This window comes from Falco rusticolus, chromosome 2 (genome assembly GCF_015220075.1).
Source record: "Falco rusticolus isolate bFalRus1 chromosome 2, bFalRus1.pri, whole genome shotgun sequence".
NCBI lineage: Eukaryota > Metazoa > Chordata > Aves > Falconiformes > Falconidae > Falco > Falco rusticolus.
This window is the reverse complement of record NC_051188.1, coordinates 70,825,844-70,849,821: the sequence shown is the minus strand read 5'-3', so window position 1 is coordinate 70,849,821 and position 23,978 is coordinate 70,825,844. Positions and strand designations below refer to the sequence as shown.

At 42.8% G+C, this 23,978-nt stretch overlaps 1 long non-coding RNA gene across 1 annotated transcript in view; it reads right to left on the bottom strand.

Annotated features, from left to right (window-relative positions):
* Nucleotides 1-1,892: 1,892 nt before the first annotated feature.
* Nucleotides 1,893-23,978, bottom strand: part of LOC119142759 — a 31,561-nt gene continuing 9,475 nt past the window's right edge. Inside the window, exons 3-6 of the long non-coding RNA XR_005102416.1 lie at nucleotides 18,866-19,011; nucleotides 14,863-15,027; nucleotides 14,490-14,703; nucleotides 1,893-2,051 (exon numbers count right to left, since the gene is read on the bottom strand). This is a non-coding gene — a long non-coding RNA (uncharacterized LOC119142759). The remainder of the gene's footprint in view (nucleotides 2,052-14,489; nucleotides 14,704-14,862; nucleotides 15,028-18,865; nucleotides 19,012-23,978) is intronic.

Genomic DNA, 23,978 nt, shown 5'->3' with positions numbered 1-23,978 from the left:
TGTGCATTCAAACCTAGCGTATTGGCAACAGCATTTCTGCGAAGCAGTCAACATCTTGAAGTTAGTACCAAAAAAATTAGGTTCAAAAACCAGCCTGGGGAGTCTTTCTGCTCTTTGTGCCATTACCATATATACTTTCTTGGCGTTTTCAAGCTTTTCCCAGCAACTAGGCAGGGACGACTCTTTTACACTGAAACAAGAGATATTCAGGTGTTTCCTTTGATTCTAGCAGCTTTATAAAGACTGAGCACTGTAAGCTGGTGGCCAGAGAGTAAGAAGTAGCAGGCTTTACTCCTCCTAAGGGCAGGAGTAACTTCACCAAAGGACCAGAGAGAAACAGAAGCAATAAACAGCCTCCTTTGATAATGGACAAGAAGAAAACCCAAAGCAACTTCATAAGGAAAGTGAAGTGGAACGGTAAAATGCTGCACTTCTGAAACACGGTGTGAAATAGGGACTAAATGTTTCTCCACTCCTCTGTCATCGTTATCAGCTCCTGAAGGATAGCCTCTGGCCAGCCTCTCCAGGCTATGCTGTGAAAGGAGCAACCTCTAAGGATTTTACGGCCGTTGTGCTATCTGCAGAATCCCAACTATGTCTAACTTTCAATACAGCTTGGTCATGTTCTATTTGATGTTCTGCCTCAGTACGTTTGAAGTCCAGAAACAAGGAACAGAAGTATATATGCAGGCTTGCTCTCTACTCTAAATTTCAGAGCTCCTCTACTGCTGATAAGCACTCAGGAGACTGCCTGGTTGAAGTGAAAGCTCAAAGCTTTTTTTAAAAAATTTGTGAGCACTATCTGTACTCACACAGAGTCTCCTTATCCATAGTTCACCATACTAATAATACCTTGTCCCTTGAGTATTGCCCCTAATAGCAGCTTGATGTGTATCCTGCCCGTGACACCTTCATCGCTCCCAAGTGGTTGCATTCTCCCAGATGACCATGATAAATAATGCAAAACAAGCCTTGAAAGTACCAAAAGAAAAGCTTCCCAGCACGCCCAGCTAGCACAGACACAGCACAGGCATAGTGCTTCTGTGATCTTTACAGCTACGAGCACCTAGGCATTGCCTCTCGGTGTACTACAATTCGGCACTATGGCCTTCTGAAATGCAGGGATTTTATCCTTCTCACAAGGAGAGGTTTGATAATGAGCTGCAGTCTTACAGTGACTTACTCCCACTGCAACAACTGCTGTTAGAAATGTTAACCTTGTCTGGGAAGACTGGATAAAGGGAAATGAGGCAACTAATGGCAAGGCACAGAGTCGGGGAGTCAAGCCTGGCTTTTACAATAAAAAGTTCATTTTCTCCCTCTCCTCTCTTCTGCAACCTCCTTTCACAAGGGAATGGCCCAGCTGGGCCAGCTTTCTTCTCTTCTTCAAAGTGAAGTTCTTTTGTTGATGACATCCAAGCTGCTTTTTTTCTTTTAAACTATGGGGCAAATGCGCACAGAACATACTAAAGGAGTGGCAAACACTTTCCATTTTCTTCTTGACCTAACTTCAGAAGAAACAGCAGGCACAAGGAGCTGCATTGATATCAGCAACTAAGACCTAATAACCTTCTTGAAGGGAAGGGAAGGCAGGGCAAGGCAAGGCAAGGAAAGGAGAGGAAAGGCAAGGGAAGGGAAGGGAAGAGAAAACCCTATTAAGGGTCATTCTGTTCAAATTTGACAGGTACAGGAAAGCCTCATTGATCTCTCTGCCACTATCAAAACCCATTTTATGTCTTCAAACTCTCCCCAGTAAACAGGCAGGGTAGACTCTTTCTTAAAATGAAATAACAGATACTCAAGCATTTTCTTTGATTCTAGAAACTTCTAAGATGAGCATATATATATATATTTTATTTTATTTTAATTTTAAACAACCAAGAGCAGGCAGGGTCTGGTTTTCCTTAGGCCAGAATGGTTACACCAAAGGATCAGAAAGAAGCAGAAGCATCAAGCAGTGCCCTCTGATCGTGTTTCCATATCTTGCTTCTGCTGCCTCCAAGCAGTTCAACTGGTGGATTCAACTTCCAGCACTCATGAGCAGATGGTACCTAGGTGGGGAAATATTCCTGTTGTAACAGCCTATATGCTTTTCAACACCTTTCATAATATGTGATGCAGAGTGACACAGAGCTGCATGGGGAAAAAAAGACTACCAAGCTAAAGGCAAAAGCATATGTATAAGTGTTAGTTGTGGCTATCTGTATGTAATGAAACAACACGGGGGTGTTATCCTTTCTCTTCTTCCACTCCCATTCAGGTGTCCAAGTGCAGCCGTATATGATATCTCTGGATGTTCTCATGCCTTTCCAGTTCTGGAGGTATCTCCAAAATCAAACTTAGATATGATTAATACATGTCCTTAACACAGTTGGGACAGGAATGAGAAACAACTGGCAGATATTCTTAGAAAATAAGATCTTTTAGAAGTGCTTTCACACTCAAGTAATGAAATATAAACCCACAATAACTGGAAATATACACAGGAAGAGTTTGCCTCTTATTAGTACAGCGTGATCACTTCTACAAGGAAATAGAAAAAAATCAAAATGCAGAAAGATTACATTTTGAGTTCACTGCCAATGTCATAGAGATGAAAAATTCAGTCTATTAATTATATTTAATTATATCATTCTTCTGGTGGGTAAGGTAACTACTTAATCTTAAGTAAAGCAATTCCTGTAGTCTTTGACTATAGCTATTTCCAGGATAAGTCTTTTTTAAAACTGTTTAACCATTTACTGACAATAGAAAGATGGTTTGTATTTCAATAATGATGTCACATCAGCAAAACACTGAGAAGCAATTGAATTATATTTGCTCAGTGCAATGCCATAAAATAAACGCAGAACAAAATGTTTTTAAAAAGTGGAACAACTTGGTACAAATTAGGGTAAGTTTTCCTCAGGAAATCTCATTAAGTTCAAAGGGAGTGTGAGATGGCACACTTGTGTAAAGCCATCTATTGATCATAGACTAAAAAGAGAGTCCTATAGATCTTACTTCCTATGATAGGAATAAAGATCGGCTTTGAGTAGCATATAACCAAAATATGTCATCTCTATTTCCCCTTTTTTACCTTGGAGTCCAGTAAAAGGAGTTAGCTTGATATGTTTATTCCTATTTGGATATATAACTGACTGCAAGCTCCACGACTTCTTACTGGTTTTGCAACTAGTGCAACTAGTATGTCTCTTTTAAGGACTGAATGGATGCTTTTACTGTGTCTTTCAAAAAATATTGCTTTTATGAATTAGAAAAGAAGATAATGTCTCTTCAAAAATCTAAAAAAAAACATTTAATGTCTTTTAATAATATCTTAGCATTGCAATACTTAGAGTCTGGTGTTTCCTTGAAGATGTTTTTTTAACACCAGACTCCATGTCAACCAACTAATGACACAAGGTTCAGCTATCCTTGCCTGGTCTAAATACTAAAACTTCTTAGTTAACATATTCAGCATGTTTTTTAGAAATACATTTTTATCCTTTTTTAGACAACCCTGAAGAAAAAGTGTACCACTAAAGCAACAACTAGTACTAGGAAATTCAGCAATGTTATCATTCATGATTGGTTCTGGATTCATGCTCCCATGAGCTTCAGATCTTCAAATGTGGGGTTGAAGCTAACCATGAAATGGTTCATGGGTTTAGCTCCAGTAAAATATGAGGCTGAGGAGCATGACTAATAACTGTACAAATTGCTATCTCCTTCCATGCTAAGATAATGTGTTAGCACAGGTATAAATAGAGAATATATATGGGATCACAATGGGAAGGAAACAGCAACTGTTCTACTCATGCTTTGTTATTCTAAATGATAATGATGTCAGAGTGACAACAATACCTCAGGAAGCCGTACAGCTTTTTCAGACCTGAATTCCTTTTTCCACTTTAAGGTCTAGCCATTCAGCGTGGCACCAACTGGGAAGTGGTGATGTGTGCAACACAAAAACTGTCTTTGCCACCAATTAAACGACGATGAACAAGGATATTGCACTTACGATTCATAGCGGAAAGGTTTTACCCCCTCTCTTGACTTCTTGTAGCAGTGGATCGCTTACTTAAGCTTAAGGATAACTATTTCAGATATAGTTTTTCAAGCTCCTAGAACAGTTCTTATTCCAGACACACATAACATGCTCTGAAAATTGGTTGTTTTTTAATTAAAAGGAGAAATTCCACCAGGACTGTAAAACTAGTCATCCTGAAAAACCACATCCCTGAAGTTTTGGTTCACTCTGTTAGATTCCCAAACTTTGTTTCCTCATCTCTTAAAGTACAAGAAATAATCTCACATATTTCTTGCACACGGAATTGAGCTGACTGGAATGCTAAAAGGGTTGCATCCAAGTGGGAAAGGCCCACCAAGAGCTCTCACAAACACTGCTGGAGTGCAGCTGTGCCATTTTGGACATCCCACAAGAAAAGACAATACTCAGATGTGCCCATCAGTCTCAGGGAGGAAACTGACAAAATGCCTGCTTGCTGCTGTCTCTGTTTACTGATATTCACAGCACTGTGAATCCTGAGGAGCCACTTGAAAGGCTGGGCAGGGCAGCTGCCAGTCTTCAAGGAAGCATCCAGCCCACCTGGAAGAAATCCTGGGGACAGACAGCCCAGTGCCGAATCCCTGAAGGCCCCGAGGACGTAAGAGGTTGCAGAGCCGGGGTTTCATGACTGCTAGTTTAAACCCTGAGGGTACCTCTGCTCTCAAACAACTCAGTTCTCTGGTTTAGCCCTGGCCTCTGATGATCTTCCACACTGGATGTTTGTTTGGTCTCAGCTGTGGGTGACAGCAGGCTCCAGGAGCAGCTCCTGCTGGGCAGTTTGGAAGTGGGGGCACCAGCTTTGCATCAGTCCACCCACTGCCACCTTCCAGCATGAGCCCTGCCTGTTCTTGACCTTCATGCGCTCCTGCAGGCTTTGATGCCACAGCCCGGGGCATGAAGCTTGCATCCTCGGTTTCCTGACATTAAAGCATTGCTGCGGTAGGTTAGAGCAGAGCCTTCAGATCGCTTTGGAGGTTGGAAGGTCAAAAAGTCACACATCACCATCATCATCACCACAACAGCAATAACAGTAATAGCAGCAACAGCAGCAGTCACAGAGCCAAAGGGCAGCACAGGATGCCCAGCGGTGCCACGGGGCTGCCTCCAGCTTGCCCTAGAGGCAGCCAGCTTTGAGCCATCTGAACAGGACTGCTTTGCACAGCCTGACCTGCTGTGAGAGCACCCTGCCCTGGAGCAGCCAGGGCACATTTAATCACTTAGCAGTCACCTACCACTTTGTCTGCACCAGTAAAATAGGACAGGCCAAGGGCTGTGCTCTGACACTGAGGACAAACAGCAGAGCCCAGCTCCCCTGCACAGCAGACTCTTCTCCTCCCCAAAACAGCGTGGTTGTACCGAGACTGCTTGGCAGGAAGGGTCCTTGTCATATGCCACTCTCCTCACAGCACCCGGTGTCTGCAGCTGGTAGTTGGTACTGGCCAAACCCACCAGCAGCTGGGCTAGCCCAGCCAAGTGGTGTAGGAAACCACAGGACAGTGCTCAGACCTGTGTCCTGACTCTTATGAGCACAGATGGAGCTCAGAAGCCCAGCTAATGGGCACCTCCTGCAGTGTCCCCTTGCCCAGTCTGTGCCAGGGAGCCTCAGACCTGTTGTCTCACTTTATAAGAACATAAAACTCAAAAGCTACCAGAAAGGCAGGGCTGCCTCAGGACCCCTGACCAGAAGCTTGAGCTTATGAGTTGATGGGAAACTAGGCAGATTTCCACTGGAGCTAGGCTTTCCAGCAGCTTAATGGTCCAGAAGTTACAAGCACTTGGCATTGTTAAAACACACATCTAAAATACCCAGGCGTTGCCTATACTTCTCCATACAGGTGTATGTGTATGGATGGAGTGCTCCAGAGGGGAATGCAATAGGAAAGGAAATAACCTGACAGCTTTGTAGGAAGAAAAATAGACCTTGAAGGTCCAGAGAGGTAAGGGAAGCAGTGAAGAAAGTTCTCCAGATAACTTGAATCAACAACCATAAATTGTTAGAATGAAGTGCTGCAGCACTGTTCTTGATGTACAATCTGGCAGCCTGTTGCCATATCAACACAGTGCAGGAGGCTCGGTGGGAACAGCTTGAACCACCAGCACAGCAGAAAGGCTGCATGTGCTGCTTGTGAAAGGTGCCATGAATGCCAGCTCCAGAAGCTGAAGGAGTTTACATCTTCTTTCCAGTACCTGGCATTAGCAGCAGTGGGACATGTGTTACCCCATCCACCCACACCGGTGAATCAAAAGACCCCTGAACTGAAGCTTATATATACTGTGATAAGTCTTAAACCTAACAGCAGCGAGGTTAACAAACATCGGAGAAAAAGATTTGAGAAGAAAGGCAATCCCTGAAGGTCTTTCAAGCTGCTTACCCCAACACATGGAAAGAGTGAACCTGAATTTTCCACAAGCTGTTTGTTCATCCCAAGCCTCTCAAAGAGCAAACTGCTCTTACACACATTACCCTAGAAAATGTTATTCACATAGTCCTGAAGGAACGCCCAAAAAGCCAAGGCAGGAATTAGGTCTCCATGTCTACACAGGTCTTAGTCACTCTTTTACTCAGCAGGATTTTCTGATGTCTTTAGATATGAGCTGACGATAAGTGACTTTTTGTAATGTAGACTACAATCTCCACTGTAATCACATACTTTGGAATGAAAAAGAAGTAAAAAAGTGTTTTTAAAGAAAAACAACAAAAAAAATTTAATATAAATAATCTGACAGCTGTGAGGTAGGAGGGATCTTTGGCCATGTGCCCTACTACTATCAATCCCAGGTATTTAGGTATTTCCCATAACCCTTCTCCATGGCAAAACTGTCATAAGCTGGGCCATCAGCAGCTGTTGTGTCCTGTAAACAACATTCTCCTAGCATTGGTTATTTCACCTCTACTACTCATTGCTGGGTATCCATCAATCCAGCTAGTATTGGGGTTTTTTCCCCCTTAGCCACAGCTGGAGAGCCTTGCAGGGGGCCTGCTTCCAAGCCTTGTTATGGCTAGGAGACCCCTGCTTGTGGATACTGAATGATCATTGATGCTGAGATGTGTCTATGAAATAGTCTGTGTTCAAATAACCGTTTTTTATCAGAAGCATGCTTCTCTGGAAAATGTCTGGCAAGCTGAAGGAAAGCACATGGACCATTGTCATCTGTTGTCCAGTCTCTCTAAGCTGTTCCATTAGTACTTCTATGTTAAAAACCCAATTGTGCTGGTTTTCTTTTCCCACTCAACAATCTTATGTATGACATCAGTTAACAATACACATAGAAATTGTTTTTCAAGTAATACGTGGTGGATACTCACCCCATTGTTGTCGCATTATAACTGACACTGAATCATTGTTCCACAAACAGGTAAGGACAGGAAGAAGCAGGGGTTCAAATAGTCCTGGCATCCCATGACTTTAAAAATTCCTAAAGTCTGAGTCACATTACCCCATGGCTTACCAGAGGAGCAAAACTAGAATATCCATGAGATGTCTGCTTGACCTGATACACTCTTTAAGTATTCAACATCAGTTTAACATAGCACTTCAGCCAGAGTGTGAGAAAAGCTGTTATTTAAACAGTGATTAAAGGTTTTGTCTGGTCTCAAGAATTAACTCCAGAAGTAACCACCAAAGCTTACTGCTTCTGTTGGAAGTTGGCATGTTTTGACCACCAGACCCATCCAGCTCCTGGGTAAGGTGGAGCAGAGCATTTGCAATTTTGAACATGGCCTCAGGGGCAACTGAGCACTGGGACAAGTTTTTTACTGGGGGAAAGCAGTTTTGTAATGTAGAAAATAGAGTTGCTCCAACAAAAGGTGGTTACTTAATTACAGTACGTTAATAGAGCCACTTTATCTTTAATAAACAAAGTATGTGCACCTAATTACATAATTTAGAATACCGACTACCTGTGCAATGCAAAAATATTACTCGTGATTGCTTAATTAAAATACAGCTCAGCTCACACATATGTGGTTTGTCTGCTCTCCAGTGCACAAACCCACTGCCTGAAAACTCAGACAAACATGTACAGGAGATAGGACCAAATTTCCCTAGGTCTTAAACAGAGCAAAAATGCCAAACAAGCTGTATTTTCATCAGCTGATATATGTACATAAATATACTGGCATCTTTCCAGTTCTAGCTGAAGTCTCTAAGTCTTTGGTGAGCTCCATGCTGAGCCACTTACCCACTCCCCTATCAGTAACCACATCTCTAAAGCAGGGATAGTAAGAAAGCATTGCTTACCTGTATGAAGCAGAACTTCTTTAAGCTATGACAAAACACGTTATGTTCATTGATCACTGATCCTTCTATTTACCAGCACAGGGAGGCTGAGGCACAGAGGCTCAGTGAGCTACCAGGGCTTACCTAGAGCTACAGTTTCTAACAAGTGATGTGGGACTCAGAGGTGAGGACCAAGCATATTATACCTGATCTACAGCCCCGTGCTCAAGCTAGCAGACCCACTGGTCCAGTGCAGGCTCCAGTGACTTGCTGGACTTGGGGACATGGCTATGAAAACTGGGAGTCACTTCTCCAGTGGAGTGTATGGACCTGCAGGTCCATGTGTCAGAAGACCTTAAGTCCAAGGGGGTTATTTTGATTTAAAAAAATCATAATTTATTTACTTCACTAAAACCACCATAGGTATTTCAAGAAGTTATTACCTGAAGTCAGGTTTCCAGCAGATAGATTTTTTTTTTCTCTTAACTGAAATTCTTCTTTCTTTTGACACCACAGCAAGGGATGATGTCTGTTATGCTCTTTTGGATCTACACATGGACGAAAGGAACATATATTTTGATCAGCCACCTGCCATCTAAAAGGATAATAGTCTGTTTCACTCCTGTACTATTTTTTTTATTTCCTTCCCTACCCAACCACCAAATGACAGTGACTGACAAACAGACTTTTCACTGGGAAGTCAGATGAAAAAATATTTCACCAAGCTCTGTGTAGTCTAAAACTTCTAAGAGCACTTGGGGTTGCTGTGCCAAATTTTCAGGTTATCTGTCAACCAAGGTGAATCATAGCTCAGTTAGGGAGAAGAACACCAGTTTCAGAAATTACCAAGCAAAGAGTTGCCTCTGACACCCAAAAGGAAATACCAACTAGACACACTCTGCCTGATCCTTATCCCAAAAGTATTTGAACCCCTCACTCTGATCAGTATTCCCAGCCAAGATATTTCTGCTGGATTTATGCATGTAACCCAGGTCAGCCTTTTCCCATGAAAAAACGGGGATGAAAAAGGACTTTTCTCAATCCTGTTTAGCAAATAGACAAGTGGCCTTTCTTCTAATCTATTTAGTTTTGAGTCTCTTTTATTGACATACATCTTAACACAAGGAATGAAATCTTTATTGGAAGCAAGGTTCAACACTGCTTTGCACAGACCCAAGGTTCGTACCGCAGCCAAAGGCAGAGGCAGCCTGACCTCCCTTTGCTCACCTCCCTCTCTCCCTTCCTCCCTCACCTGGGAGCGCAACTGAAGGAGAATGTATCCCATGAAAATCCGCTGGTTCTCACCAAAAGAATCAGTAAGCATGAGGATTTTGAACAAAGCAAATGAAGCAGAACACAGATTTTAAAACAGAGAAATGCCCCAACTGCTCACGGGTGCAAGAGGGTACTTAGGCAAATCCATTTCTGCCCTTTCCTGGCTTGTTTTTTTGCATAATAACTGATGTGACAGACAGACACGTTGTGGAAAGACTCAGAGGGTGGAGTGACTTGCTTTGCAGGAGCGTCAATTCTGAGATTCCCCTGGGGCTTGGATGGCAGTGGGAGCCCAATTAGCTCAGCGGGCTCCCCAGGCTTGTACCTAATCTCAAAGTAGCTCCGGGCAATCCCAGGATGTTGCCGGCAGGTACAGACAAACCTGGACCTGTTCCGCGCCGCGACGTGCTGGGACAGGAAGGACAGGAGCATGGTGTGGATGGGAGCTGGCTCAGAGATGCTGGATCACTGCATTAACCCAGAGCTGAACCCGAGGTCTGCTCCAAAAATACTTGGCTTTGCTCTGTGCTGACACAGGTTTACAGCTTCCAGAGCTAAACCCGTAAATCCGTGTGGGGCAGGACCCTTCACGGACTGACAAACTCAGGTCCCTGGCAGTTTGGGAATCTCTTTGCTGTCTTCTGACTCACACTGCAGGTGCCTAGAAACTGAGACAAGGTTTTGAGCAACGCCTTAATTGTGAAGGTAGCCCCAGAAAATTACCGAGTAAAAGCTGTGCGGCACAAGTGGCATTTTACAGAGATGTATGTAGGGAACGGAGATTTTAAGGCAAGTCCAAGAGGCCATCCTGCTACTGCTCAGCTGTGGGACTGCTGAGCATTTTCTATAACATTAACTGAGCAGAGGCCAGGGTCTACCAAGATTAATATAGGTTGTTTCTTGGCTTTTCTGAACCGTGGCTTAATGAAATAAATTGAAATAGATTGGACAGAGTTGGCTAAGTGCCCAACACAAGCCTGTCGTCACTGGGGGAAGAGTAGCATGCATCAGTATGAGAGGCTACAGGCTTTTGCTGCCAAGGGTTTTATTCAATCATCCTGATGTACGAGGGTCACACTCGCTATAGGTGTCTGACTCTGCAGCTCCATCTCTTGGCAAACATCAGGTAACAAACACGCTACCCAGGCTCTTCGTACTTGCAAGGACGCACGATAAATGCTTTTCAGTGCAAAATACTCCTCATTTCCTCAGCCATAACGGAGGGACATAACTCTCACCTAAAATAGAAGAGGGAATTCTCTCGTGTACTTCCTTCAGTGTTTGTTATGTTATCAACTGTTGCCCTGGAAACAGAGTCCCCAAGTCAGAAACTGGCAATTCAGAGAAAAGAAACTGAGGCTGTGGGTTTTTTTCCAAATGTTTTAAAAACAGTAATTACATTTTTTTAATCTGTTACTATTTTTTGGTCATGAGAATTGCTTAAGCATTTTCATTTAAAAAAAAAGTTTGGAATCTTCTTTTCTGATCAGTCCATTTGCCCCTGTGGTGGCTGATGTAATCACAAAACACACAGCTAAGGTGTTCTCCTTGTTTGTAGGTCAGTATGTCTAATGGAAAATAAAAGCCCACAAATTATCAATCTATTATTATTATTTGCTGCACCATGGCCTTCTGCAGCCTGTATGACTGATGAGCTGATCGGTGCCTGTGCTTCCAAATAAACCGCAGTGATTTATCCTAGTTGATGAAGTGGTTTTGCCATAAGTACAGACTAGTCAGGCCAAAGATTTCCAGACCCACTAATAAATCATGATAATGCCTCGATCTGACCCGGATTTAAAAATGGATTTTTAAAAATGGATAATACTAAAAAGTACACAAACAGAGACAAACTCAGGCTTCGGAAATGAAGAGGAATAAAATGCAGACACAAAACAGTCTTGGAGAGTCAAGTGACAGAAATTTTTTTTGCTGAGCAAGTTTGAAAGTGAATAAAGAAACAGGGGAGTGAGAATGGTGGAAGGCAAAAATTTTTAAAGTAAACCAAGAGAGGATCTTGGATGAGATACCAGCAAAGCAAGATGACATCTCAGATGAATGCAGCGTTTTCAAACAGAAGATGGTGCTTTCTGAGAGCAAAAATATGAACTACATCTTCTGGCTTCTAAATTTAACTGTCGAGAGTCAGAAAAACACTTGGGTGTCACTGTAGGCATTTTGTTGGAGATGTCTTGCAGTGCTAAAAAAAGGAATAGTTAGGAAGGAAAAAGAATGGAACAGAGAAGCAATACTGAAAATACCTTTTATAGCCCAAACTTAGCTCATCGTGATCAGTTCTGGACACCTTGAGAAGGCAAAGCAGAAATTAAATGAGTTCAGAAATTACAATGAAAATAATTAGAGGGACGAAAAGCTTTTAGATAAGTAGTAAAATCAAACCTGTTCACTTTAGATAAGGGAAAAGATAAAAGTGTTCAAAATAATGAATGGCACCAAAGAAAGTGAGTCCTGTTCATCATTTCCTGTCGTACATGAGCAGGAGGGCATCTGCTGAAAATTGTAAGGCAATGGGTGAAAAGCAGTCCTTTCCCACAGCCCGACTGCCTGGTGCAGTTCCTTCCCACTGGAGGCAACCAAGGCCAGGAGTTTCACAAACCAAAAGGAATGGAAATGGGCATGGGAAAAAGATAGTACGTTAAGCACTAAAAATAAAGTTGTGATTCAATTTTAATGGATCTTACCTTCCAGCATAGGCTGCAGGACATAAAGCAGTCCTTAAGGATGGGCAAGAGCAAACTTTGTCCCCTTTTTTCCCCTCCCCCTCTTCTTTTTAACTACCTTGCTCCAGCGCTTCTCAGACCTTTCACTGTTGGACCCAGGACTTTCCACTGACCCAGAGAAGATGCCGGAGTAGATGCAGGAATGGCTGTTTATGGAACAGCAGGTTCAGTTCTACTGCACCAGCAAACAGGAAAAAGCTGGGAGAAGCTAAATGTGGCCACAGGGAGACAAAAAGAGATGGAGTTTGCAAGAGCACAAAAATGAAAACCAGCCCCACAGTTCGGCTCAGTTCCTAAACAGCCAAACTTCCAGAGTGTGATGTTCCTACTTGGAAACTAGCAGGGGAAAACAGAGAGAAGCTCTGAGCACAGTGCTTTTCAGGAAAGATTATTAAACTGCCATAAGCTACTAAGAGGAAATCTCACCGCCTGTGCAAAGCAGAAGAGCTGTGAGTAACCCGGGAAGAACCGAGGGCAGCAGAAAACAGCAGCTGTCCACGTGAAAACTGGAGATGGTGTCTTTGCTCCCAGAGAGGAACAAGGATTCCCTGTACCTCCCTAACCGGTCTCACTTAACCTCTGTATGATCACACGTGGTAACTCATACTCACTCTATTTATTGGTTTAATTGACAACTTTCCTGTATTGTTGCTACAGTTGAAACAAACTGTAACAGCTACATTAATTTCATTTTTTCTTAGTGGCTTGGCTAAAACTGAATCTTTTTTGACTTTTTTTGAAGCCATGAAATAGAAAAATAGGGCCAGTTTTGGCATATGCACCATATTACACTTCTTCTAGCATACTCTGTGTTAAAATTTTCAGTAAGTCCCACTGTGTTGCTCTCAAGGACTTTATGAACAAGCAGGGGTGCTTTACCACTTTTGGAGATGCCAAGCACAGGTCCCTCTCTCTCCGTTGCCTACTGAGGGACTTGAGGTCGGCCAAGCTCCAAACCTAGGAACAAAACTTTGTGACCCAAAGGAGGTGGTATACAATGCACACAAGTTTGCAGTATTTCAGAAATGTTCCACCTTCTTCCTTGTTTCAGCATGTTTTTAGAGATGTTCTGTCTCTTCCAAAGTAGCAAAGGTTCTGAAGTCTGCTCTGACCTGAATTTAAAATGCAATAGATTTGTGTGTGTGGACGGAATTTCTAGCATTGGTTCTGCCCCTCAGTTCTTCTTTTTGTACTATTTTAACTCCACTTCTCTCACCTGATCTTCAAATACGGCATCCTCCCCAGCTAGCATGGTTAATTACGCAGTCACTCTGCTTGCAGAGTTAAGCATGATGTAGGTTTTTACATAACAAATTATTTTATTGGGTAGCATTTTCCAAAAGCCCAGGTGAAAAGATTCACTTGATGTGTCTATCCATACACTACGTGTGTTTCTTTTTGCTTAGTAACCTGAAATTCCATGGCATATAAAATCATTAATTTGCAAGTCACTTTCCTTTCACTTAGAGATATGTAAACCATTACTTGCTAGAAGTTCTTTCTTCTATAAAGGGCAAGCTACTGTTCTGAGGGCCATGCATGCTCTGAGATTTTCTTCCCCATTTCAGCGCAAGCATTCATCCTCTGAGCACAGCCAAAGGGGACAGCCGGGCAGAGCAGCAGGCAAAAACAGCCAAGCGTGGCCTGGGAAGAATTTCACACACCTCTCCTCTTCAGACTCTCAGCATGTACTGACAGAAACAAATACGGCTGAGAACACCTTCAACATGATCTGCTCTTTGATTTTCAGTTTTTTGTATAGAGGGGCTGTTCCAGTACACAGATAATTATCAACCCGTCGGTGAGGTTTTGCAATAAGCAATGTAAGCTTTAAACCAGTGCTTAGAATGGTCAGCATTTAAATACATACAGAGATACTTTGCTGTCCAGCACCAGGCAGGGAATATTAACCTGAAATGATTATTCACAGACCTTTCACAACCCAGTTCTGTGTCTGCATAAGACTTCTCAGACCGATCAGAGATACATAGAAGGATTTCAGTGAAAAAAAACCTGTAAAGTCAAAAGCCTTTAAGCAGCTCAGAGTGTAGAAAACTTTTTTAACAGATGATGAAAGCCAATGAACAGAAAGGACAGGCTTGTCTATGTGATCATCTCCAGCTCAAGCTTCTCTGCTGATGCCAGCAGGATACAGTGTAAATATAAAACAAACAAAAAAATGAAACAAGGTGAGTTTGATACCTTCAGCCTCTGCAATGGCATCAGCTGGATTTGCACAGGTGCTCTCATGTCACTTGGTTCTGCACCTCTGCTCCCTGTAACCAGATGATGTGCTTTCCTGGGTTCTTTGAAGTTCAGCTGAGACAGGCAGCTTAAGTTAAAAACTTAATCCAGGGAAGACCAAAGCGATTGTGGCAGAGGCAACTGTGGCAGAGTGCGAGCATGTGTGCGAAACCTGAAAGAAAAAGCAGCAGCAAGATCCCTTCCATCGTGGCTTGCCTTGCAGGCACCCCACCCAAAGACTTGGACTTGGTCTTGGATATACAGGTAACATGGAGGGTGGGGAGGGGGTGGTGGGGTGGTGGGAGCGACAGCGGGAACCTTTCTTTCCTACCCATGCCTTTGCAAGTAGCAACTCCTCCAGCTGGACAGCTTTGCATCTGTGTAAGTAACAACGCAGCTCAGCTCTGAGGGGACTGTGTCTTGTGCACTAAGACTTCAGTGAAACCCTTCCCATCTGAAGGAAATGAACGTGCTTTGCCAAGCCATCTTGACTTTTCTAAAATAGAAAAATAGATCAGCTAAGCCAGAATTTAAATTTACAATGTGATTTGGAGAAACTAAAAAGTACTTTTGAAAACCAGAAGGAGAATAGGAAGAGGGAAAATTATAATGTACCAATTAGAGTGGAATGTGAGTTGTCCATGTTAATGCAGATTCTTTTTACTTTGTTTTCCAGAAGACTCTTCAAAATATTGAAATTTAGTATCAGCATCTCAGACTGGCAGCAAGGATGACAACAATCATGATAAACCACCATATCTCAAACAGGCAAGAGAAAAGCTAGGTCTTTTAGGGTTTATTCACAGCCTTAACAGCTCATATCTATTAAATTCACAGAAATTTCAATGGCATCATAACTTTATGGCATTTTTTTAAACCAACAACCAGTAGAGTTCTGTGACAGTGCTTTAGGCTCATGAAAAAGCCCAATGGGAGCAAAAAATACACTTCCATTTTGTCAGTGTTAGTTGCCATCACTTCTACTTCTGAATCAAAATTAGCATGTGTGCACATCCTTACATTTTTTTCAGAACTATTTCCTTCCTCCCACAAAAAACAAAGAGGTGGGTTTGTATTGTTTTACCAATGCAGAATATTAGCAAAAACTGAATTGGTTCCCCCCTCAGTCTCGGTAAGGTCCATTAAGATCCAATGGAAGAAAAAGAGAAGTGCTTTAAAGTGACAGTTTGTAAGAGAATCATGTGCAGCCCATTCACAGATTCTAAAACAGGCTTTGGGGATCCCAAGGTTATATACATATTTTGGCAACAAAGAATTCACCTCTGAAAAAGGAAGTCCACACCCTTTAAAAATGAAAGAAAATCTTATAGCTCTGTTCCCACAAGACTGTTTAAAATGGTAAAATAAGTAAAAATACAAGTCAAGAGAAAGGCTCGAGCTTCCCAGCATGACTGCAGCCAGCCCAGCTGTGCAGCCAGACCTGGCAGGACGTACTGCCAGCTCAAAACTCGGAGGGAAACAAGGTGAGCCTGGCATCATCCACCTGGGAGCTTTCGGGTGGTCCCTCGGCCTCTCGTCTGCTCCCTCACCTCGCTGCACCCTTCAGACCCACTGCACCAAGCCAGCCCCCAGCAAATGCTCAGAGCCTTATCATCTCCCTGCCCCGGGCAGAAACTGCAGCCCTGGGGCTTTGAGGGAGCAGCAGCAGCCAGGGGAGATGGAGGGAATGGGGGAAAAGCAGCTGCATCACTCCGTAATGCTTGGCACCCAGTTGCAGGGAGTGAGACAGCAAAGTCGGCTGCGGTCAAGCCCAATCCTCACCAGCAAGGGGGAGAGCAGCAAAGAGAAAGCCGAGGAGGAAACAGCGGGGATGTCCCTGCAGCAACAGTAATATTTGAAAGCATAAAGATATAAATTATTTTTGGACTGTACAGACATTTAGCAGGAGCCAGGGATTATTCGTGTGGAGGATGTAAGCGCTTTGGGAGGATCCTAAACTGAGTGTAAACTCAGTAAATCTCTGGTCAGCTGTGAGGGGGAAGCTGCAATGCTTTATGTTAGCTGAAAAGGGTTTTTATAAGCTTATAGGCTTACTGGGATCTTTGCTTACTGCAATGACCATCATTGTGGCAGTGTTCAAGGTACCTGCTGTCTTCACCTCCTGCTTCTCTCTGCGGAGGGTATGACACAGGCACTTTTACTGTCAATGCTCATGATCACTTTGCCTGGGAAACTCAGTGCAAGGGGACTTAAATCCTCTTTGGGGAGCCTCTCAGACCAAAAAGAAAATACAAATAATAGCAAAATACACCAACTGAAGCAATCAGAAAGGCCTCTACCATTTCTATCCATACTTTTGGGGGGTCTGAGGCACCATGAGCTCAAATGTGCATGTTCATTTGGTGGGACAGCCCAGCCTCAAAGTCGGGACCCAGCTGGTGACCATCAGCAAACACGGCAATCAGGAATGACAGGCTCAAAGAGAGGAATCTAGAGCAGGGGCCCCAAAACACCCACATATCACCTATTACACTACAAAGACGTCCAGCAGACGCCACCAGCAGGAACCCTGCCCAGATGTGTTAAGCAATTCCCTACTGATATGGATTGCATCAGCTCTCCGGATACAGCTAAATCACGCCAGTGATTTTTGCTGTCCTTGAAACTCTAAAATACACAGTAAAAGCTTTTTCTTTTTCTTTTTTTTTAACTATTGTCAAAAATCAGATTGCCCCATATGTTTTATATTTTCAGTTCATTTGCTGGGACAGAGAATACCTTTGGGCAAAAGTCTTTTTTTCCTTAAACTTAACTCAGCTGTACTACTCATACAGATGAACAGTTTTCAGAAATAAAGTACAGGTAAGTCCAGCTGTAAGCAGACTACAGTTTCTTTGCCATGTAGATGGTGTCTTTCCTCCTTAGGGTGCAGCCTTTTCGGTTTCAGAGTGCTTTGTCCTCAGTTTATGCACCAGTTCCCTGTTTCTTCAGCCCTCTTCAGACAACTTTGAAATCAGGGTTAGGCAACAGCTGAACTGGAGGACCGCTCTGACCACCCCTGCTTGCACATTGCTTCAAATAATCTTCCATGCAGAAAAATCTCTCCCCATCGGAGGGCAGCTTCCCTCCAGCAGCAGCTCATGCAAGGGGATTTTGTGAAGGGCCAGAGCATCCTTTACTCCTCCCCAAGAAATCGTAGCCAGATCACACCGCTGTGCCTCAAAAAAAGAGAGCAGAGTTGAAACAGCACCTGCCTCACACCGTCTTTCTGCCTGAGAAAGGAGGCAGCCCTGTGCATGGAGGGCAATGGGTCAGGGAGAGTGAAGGAGGCAGGTGCCAGCGGCCAGGTCACGCAGGCATGCCAAGGGCTTTGGCCATGTCCAGCTGCCACCCTCTGCGTTAACTCTTGCTCCCTTGGAAAGGACAGGAAAAGCAAACCCTGGGGAGGAGCCTGCAATAACGGGGCCGTCTAAAAGGCCACCATGGAAGAACAGGGCAGTCTCCCACACTGACCCCCTGCCTGCCACCCACATTCCCTCTCCACTGCAACTCTGCCCCCGACATCCTCCCCAGGCTTGCTGAAGGATCCTGTTTTATATATCCTGCTTGTCCGTGAGCACCCCTACTGATGTCCACAGCCTCTCCACCTCCAGAAAACTCTCCTCAAAGCGACTGACAGTACTGCCACATGCTGGATTTGCTTGCTTTCACCCAGAGCCATCCTTCTGTGGCTCTGGGATGCTTCAGCAGTGGCCAAAATGCAGAGCAACATGCCATCCAAGCACTGTGTAAGAAGACATCTGATTCAGATGTGGAGTGCCTGGGGATCAGCATAGTCCGCAGGGTTTGGGGGAGGCAGGGAGCAGATGAGGACCAGCAGCTGGGACAGGAAAAGGCAAAATAGATCAGGAGGGCAAAATGAGGAGGGCACAGGTCTGGAGGCTTGCAAGCCCATGAGGGAAACTGCAAGCAGGGAGAGTAGGAAAGGAAAACTAGGACTGGCTGAGTAGCGAGAGCATGAAAAAGCAAAGCAGGGACTGGCATTCAGGAAGGCAGTAGGAAGAGCAATGTATAAATAAACACGGTACAAGAAGCACAGAAGTCTGGGGACAACTGGGAATGCAAAGAAAGGTGAGCACATGTCATCAGGAGAGAGCGAGAGGTGCAAAGCAGTGTACAAAGAAAAAATAGAAAGATTAAAGCAAAAGCTTCTGTCCTCAGGAGCTGAGAGGCATTGAGGCTTTTTTTTTCTTTTCTTTCCAGAAATGCCTATGAAAGTTTCTGACAAAGCATCCCAACTCTCCCAAAAGCCTCAGCCACCCTGCACAGGTCAGCTGGCAGCTGCTCTCTGCCGCCTTTACCTCATTGCATACCTGGTATCAGTCCTGCAGGGAAACTCGCACTTTTGTCCTGGCTGTTGTCATGTCCACAGGTATCAATATGTGATTCCTTTGCTTTTTAGAAACCCAGGCTCCCAGTCTTGATTTCAGCTACCACAGCACGAAGCATCATGTAACCTCTGCACAGAGAACACGCATTAGGAGACACAGCCTGCCAAGGATTCTGTTCCACTGACCAAGTTTACTTCTTTTTAAAAAGAGAAGAGATTTCAAATTATATATTTGGAGCCAGTCCAAAAAACCCAAATGTGTTCCTCGTAATTCAAGCACACAAAACATCTTAATTTTATTTTTCTGGAGGGGGGGGGGTGCGGGGGGAAGCATCACACTTCCAGACTGACATAATCACACTTTCCAGAGTGGTTTCCAGCTAAAAGCAAAACCCAGCAATAGACAATTTAATTTTCCTGAAATGGTACTTCCCTCAATAAATTAAAAAACTTACTTCATTTTTTACCTCAAACTTTCTATGGTAAATCTGCAAAGTGCAGTAATGCTACCTAACCATCGCTTTGAGATGCTACGAAAATAAAGCCACGTGAAGCACTCAGTTGCTATAGTAATTAGCATAGTAGGGAAAGGCCAAGGAGGAAGAAAAGGACATTATCTCCAGAACAGGGTTTAAATCATGCATGAACTGTACGTTAACCTTAAGACCCACATAAAACAATGAGGAGGAAAAAGAACATACTGAGGCAAAAATCCTCAAAAATAACTGTGCTGTATACTGATATAATTAAAAGCTCCATGGCTCAGACAGGCACCTTCTTTCTGACATTTCCTGGGAGATTTTTAGGTGACTTGGTAACCAGAAAAATGTTTTTATTAGTTAATGGGTTTTGTGTCAAAATCTATTTAATTTGCCCTGTATGCGTAATTTAGTTTCTTTCCTGGATACGTAAGTTCTTTTTCCATTAGACTAGATACCTCATAAATTTATCTAAACTCTACCATATATATTTTTTAAAATATTTAGGATAAAATCCTTCCGTTTCTGCTCTAACACATTTGTCCACAATCTATTTTTTTGCTCTGGAAAACTTTCTTTTTATCAGCTTTTTGTTCCACTCTATCTTCAATAAAAAAGAAATGCCTCCTAATCACCAGACGTGACGGGGCTTGCTGTGTTTTAAATCGGCAGTATGCTTGGGTGCTTAAGAGCATTTGGCTTTGTGCTCTGCATCTAACCAGCAACACACCCAGGTGAGCTGCTATTGGACAGGGACTTAATCCCTGTCATGTTTAATCACTACATTAAAAGATTTAAAGACTAACGTTAAAGGCCATTCGGTTTGGGCACCATAGACTTAAATGATGGAATTGGGAAAACCCACTTGGTTTATGAAGGCAAAACCTGTTTTAAATCTTTGAGAACAAAAGCCAGGAGATCTGAGAAGGAAGTTCTTTCTCTGTGACCTGCCCTCCCCATGGCTCAGATGTCCACCACAATGCCCTTGGACTTCCTGCAAGTTATACATATGAAGTGTTACTTGCACCACTTACTTAAATAGCTGCAATAAATGGTTAGCCCTGGCCCATTTCTGTTCTGCATGACACCAGTAAGGAAGTTATTAGGTCAGTACTGAATGCACTGGAAAATCCCATCCCTGCCCGGTGTGTAACACTCTGCAGCAAGGATGACTCATCTGCCACCCACTGCAGAAGACGTGAGGGGGCCATTTTACATCCCCTCAAGAATTTGATCCCCAAATATAAAATCTCCTGCTTGAATCTCACATTGTTTCAGGATGTGATGGCTAGCAGCAGTAGCCAGGGTTGGTTCTGCCTGTCCAGTTGGTTAATGAGTTGGAAGCCTCTCTTGGAGGTGTGGACCTCACTGCAATTCCCCAAGTGCTGTTACTCTATGCTCAACTCAGATCTCAGGCAGCTGCACACCCAGGTTTGTTCCCTGGGGCCATACAACTCCCATGTTGCATAAACTCCACTGGCTTCCAAATTCAGTTCTCCAGTCCAAATCCAGTACCAGGTATTTTCAGCCTAGTAATTCATCAGCCAGAGGGCTCTGATGCAACACATGCAAATGCAATGCCTTCTGCACTGTGTCCCAAAGCTTCAGTCCATCAGTGTCCAGATGAGGGGACTGATGGAGCCTACCACAGATTCTTCCTTGAATTTCTTACAAATTTTCTTCCAATGGAAACCAGGGTAGGCAGTGGGGGAGAAGTGATGTATGCTGGCTCTCTCTCTAATGAGTTGTTAGGGTGCCGGTACCACAGCTTAGAGGCATCCTCGTGGTTGCCCAAATAGATGCCTCGTGTCTCGGAGGATATACCATTCAAAGTCCCTTTCCCTGGCAAAGACCAAATTTAATCAACTTCAGAGGATGCTTTGAGGATAATTAGTTGTTTAACCAGACCACTTCCACAGTGTTACTGAGAAGTCCAGAGAGCTCAAAGGGTATTTCAGTCCTTTAGTCTATGCTTGCTAGTTAACTTTGCTGCTCAGTTTATCTGTGTCAAGTGTAAGTGTATGTGGAGGTGGTGTATAGATGCATCAAATAAAAGAAAAAAGGAATAAAATTAATCATATTGATTTTAACCATATTCCTACAATATAAATGGAATCTGAAATTCCAGCTGAGGCAGACACCTGAGATGACGTCCATTGAGCAGGGAGAAAACACAACATACAACCATCATAAGGAATTCTACTAAAGATACAAGATCCTTTGATTTGTATTCATGAATTCATATATGAAAAATCAGGTTTCAGAACTCAAATCACAAGACAGCTGAAAGAGAATTTCGGTCTATGGCAAGGTTTCCGCACATTACAATCCCTCTTCTTGCAAAGAACAGTACAAACAACTGAAGCTGCAAAACCTGCCTCGTTTGACCTTCCCTGTGAACAATGGGGACTGTCCAAAGCCTCTCACATTACTTTCCCAAGTGGCTAAAAAATTAATATTGTGATAACAGTGCATATGTTACCTTTATAATTGCTTTACCTACAGATAAAATTTAGCTTTTCACAGACAACCCTATAGTAATCGTCACTCTTTCCAGCTATCAGAACCTGGCACAAACTTCCAGGGAGCAACTCTGTTTCAATAATCAGCTTCTGCCAGCACCCACAAAGAAAAGACATCCCTTGTGATGCTTTCCCTGAAGCCAGTTCATCTATGCTGCCTTGACTGAAAACATTTTCACAGCCACAAAACTAACAATATCATACATCATTTCAAACATCAAGTCTTCCTCATACAGTAAAAAAATTGTAAAACAGCAGACTACATAGTGATAACCACTGATGTAGAATCTATATCATATAAGGGTTTCATCAGTAAGGTCGTTCCTTATGAACGCTTACGTAGATTTACAATGCATCTATATAAACAATTAGCAATGTATTCCATTTATCCCCATTTTATGTTAACAATGTGTGGAGTCATTAAAACCACAAAACTTTTTTTTTCAATTAAAAATAACCCACTGTTTTTTTCCTACCAATTCCTTATTAGGGTAATAAAAATTGTCTTTGTCATAGGTGTATGATATCCCAGTACAGGTAGGTTTTAATACTCCAAAGCAACCTTTTCAAGTGTTAGCTTTTATCCTGTTTGCCTTGTCTTTTCATGCATCACACACACAGATAAATACAAACAGACAAGCTAAGGAAAACAAAATGCTTTCTAGCCCAGCCACTGCTAGAAACGGTTCCTTGAAAATGAGACAAATCATAATCTCCATACATAAGATAATTATTTGCTCAGGTAGGTCAGGGAAGACTTGGCCTAGGATGTTGTTTAATGTAAGTGTAATGTAAAAGACTTTACAATTCAAATATTCCATCATTCACAAGACTTGCATATAGTCTGTGGCATAAACAGCATGGAAAATGAGCTTCTCTTGTACTAAGTATACTTTTATTTTTACTAATTTAAGAGAGTGGAATCTGAAATATGAGCACAAAGGAATCATCAATGGGTGTCACTCTGTGAGGTGGCCTCTCCAGTTGTCCCTCACCATAAACACGTGTGTCTGTGGAAGGAAGATAAAGGTCACATGCCCTCTGTGTCTGTGACGGGACAGCATGAGAGGTGTTTTCTTCTTCTAAAGAAAGTTCAGCCTGAAGTATAAAGCTGTTGTTCCTTATGCAATCCTTACCCAAATATGTGCATATTGCCACAGTAAGACCGAGGATCAGAACTTCACTTGGTGTTCAACTTCAGGGCTCATATCTAGTCCTGAGTGTTTTGACACTAATTTTGATATTATTTTCAAGAACTTTCAGTTCATGATTTTACAGATTTGGCATCACTTTATTTGGGGGTGGGGATTTAGGCATGATAGCTAGTGTTTTAGCTAGTTATGCCTTAATTAGTAATTAAGCATATGATGCACTTATGACACACTGTATGAAAGTACTGTTTCCAGCATTACAAGCATTACAGCATTAGAAATCACTGTGCAACTTTAAATCCAGTTCATAAATTACTACAAGCACTTACTATACTATATAACACTTAGCTGAGGATCCTACATGCTTATAATGAAGCTGTTGAGAACCTGGAGTCTTGGCAGAGAAATCAAACCACAGTATTCACTCTCAAGGCAAAGACTGTGTGTAAATCTTGCTTTCAGGTTTAGTAGGAGTGTTTTTATGGAGACAGAAAAAAAAAAAAAGCAGGTGGGGGCAGTTCTTATATTTAGGAGCTCATTTATTTAATTGAAAAGTGGAGAGTATAACGGTGCCTGTAAGCATGGAATTAACCAAACTTAAAAGATGAAAACTGGAGGATGTTCCTTCTGGAGCATAACATGGCAGTCTTAGAAACACCAGTGTGGATACTGTAATGAAAGATAAACCTCATCCTACACAATGCATCTTACCACATTTCCCCTCTGAGGGACAGGCCCTTCAGCAATTTCCAGCTGTTCACTCCAAGCTGGAGAGGGTAGTTTTGCCTTGAAAGAAACCTTTCCATTCCAACACAGAAGTTTGCACTAGTGATTGAGTCTCAAAGATGCAATTTTTATGACTTTTCACCTCCTTTATGGTCATTACAGATAGGAAGTCCTAAACAACAGGCAAGCATTCAGTCTTGTTCATACAGTAAGAATAA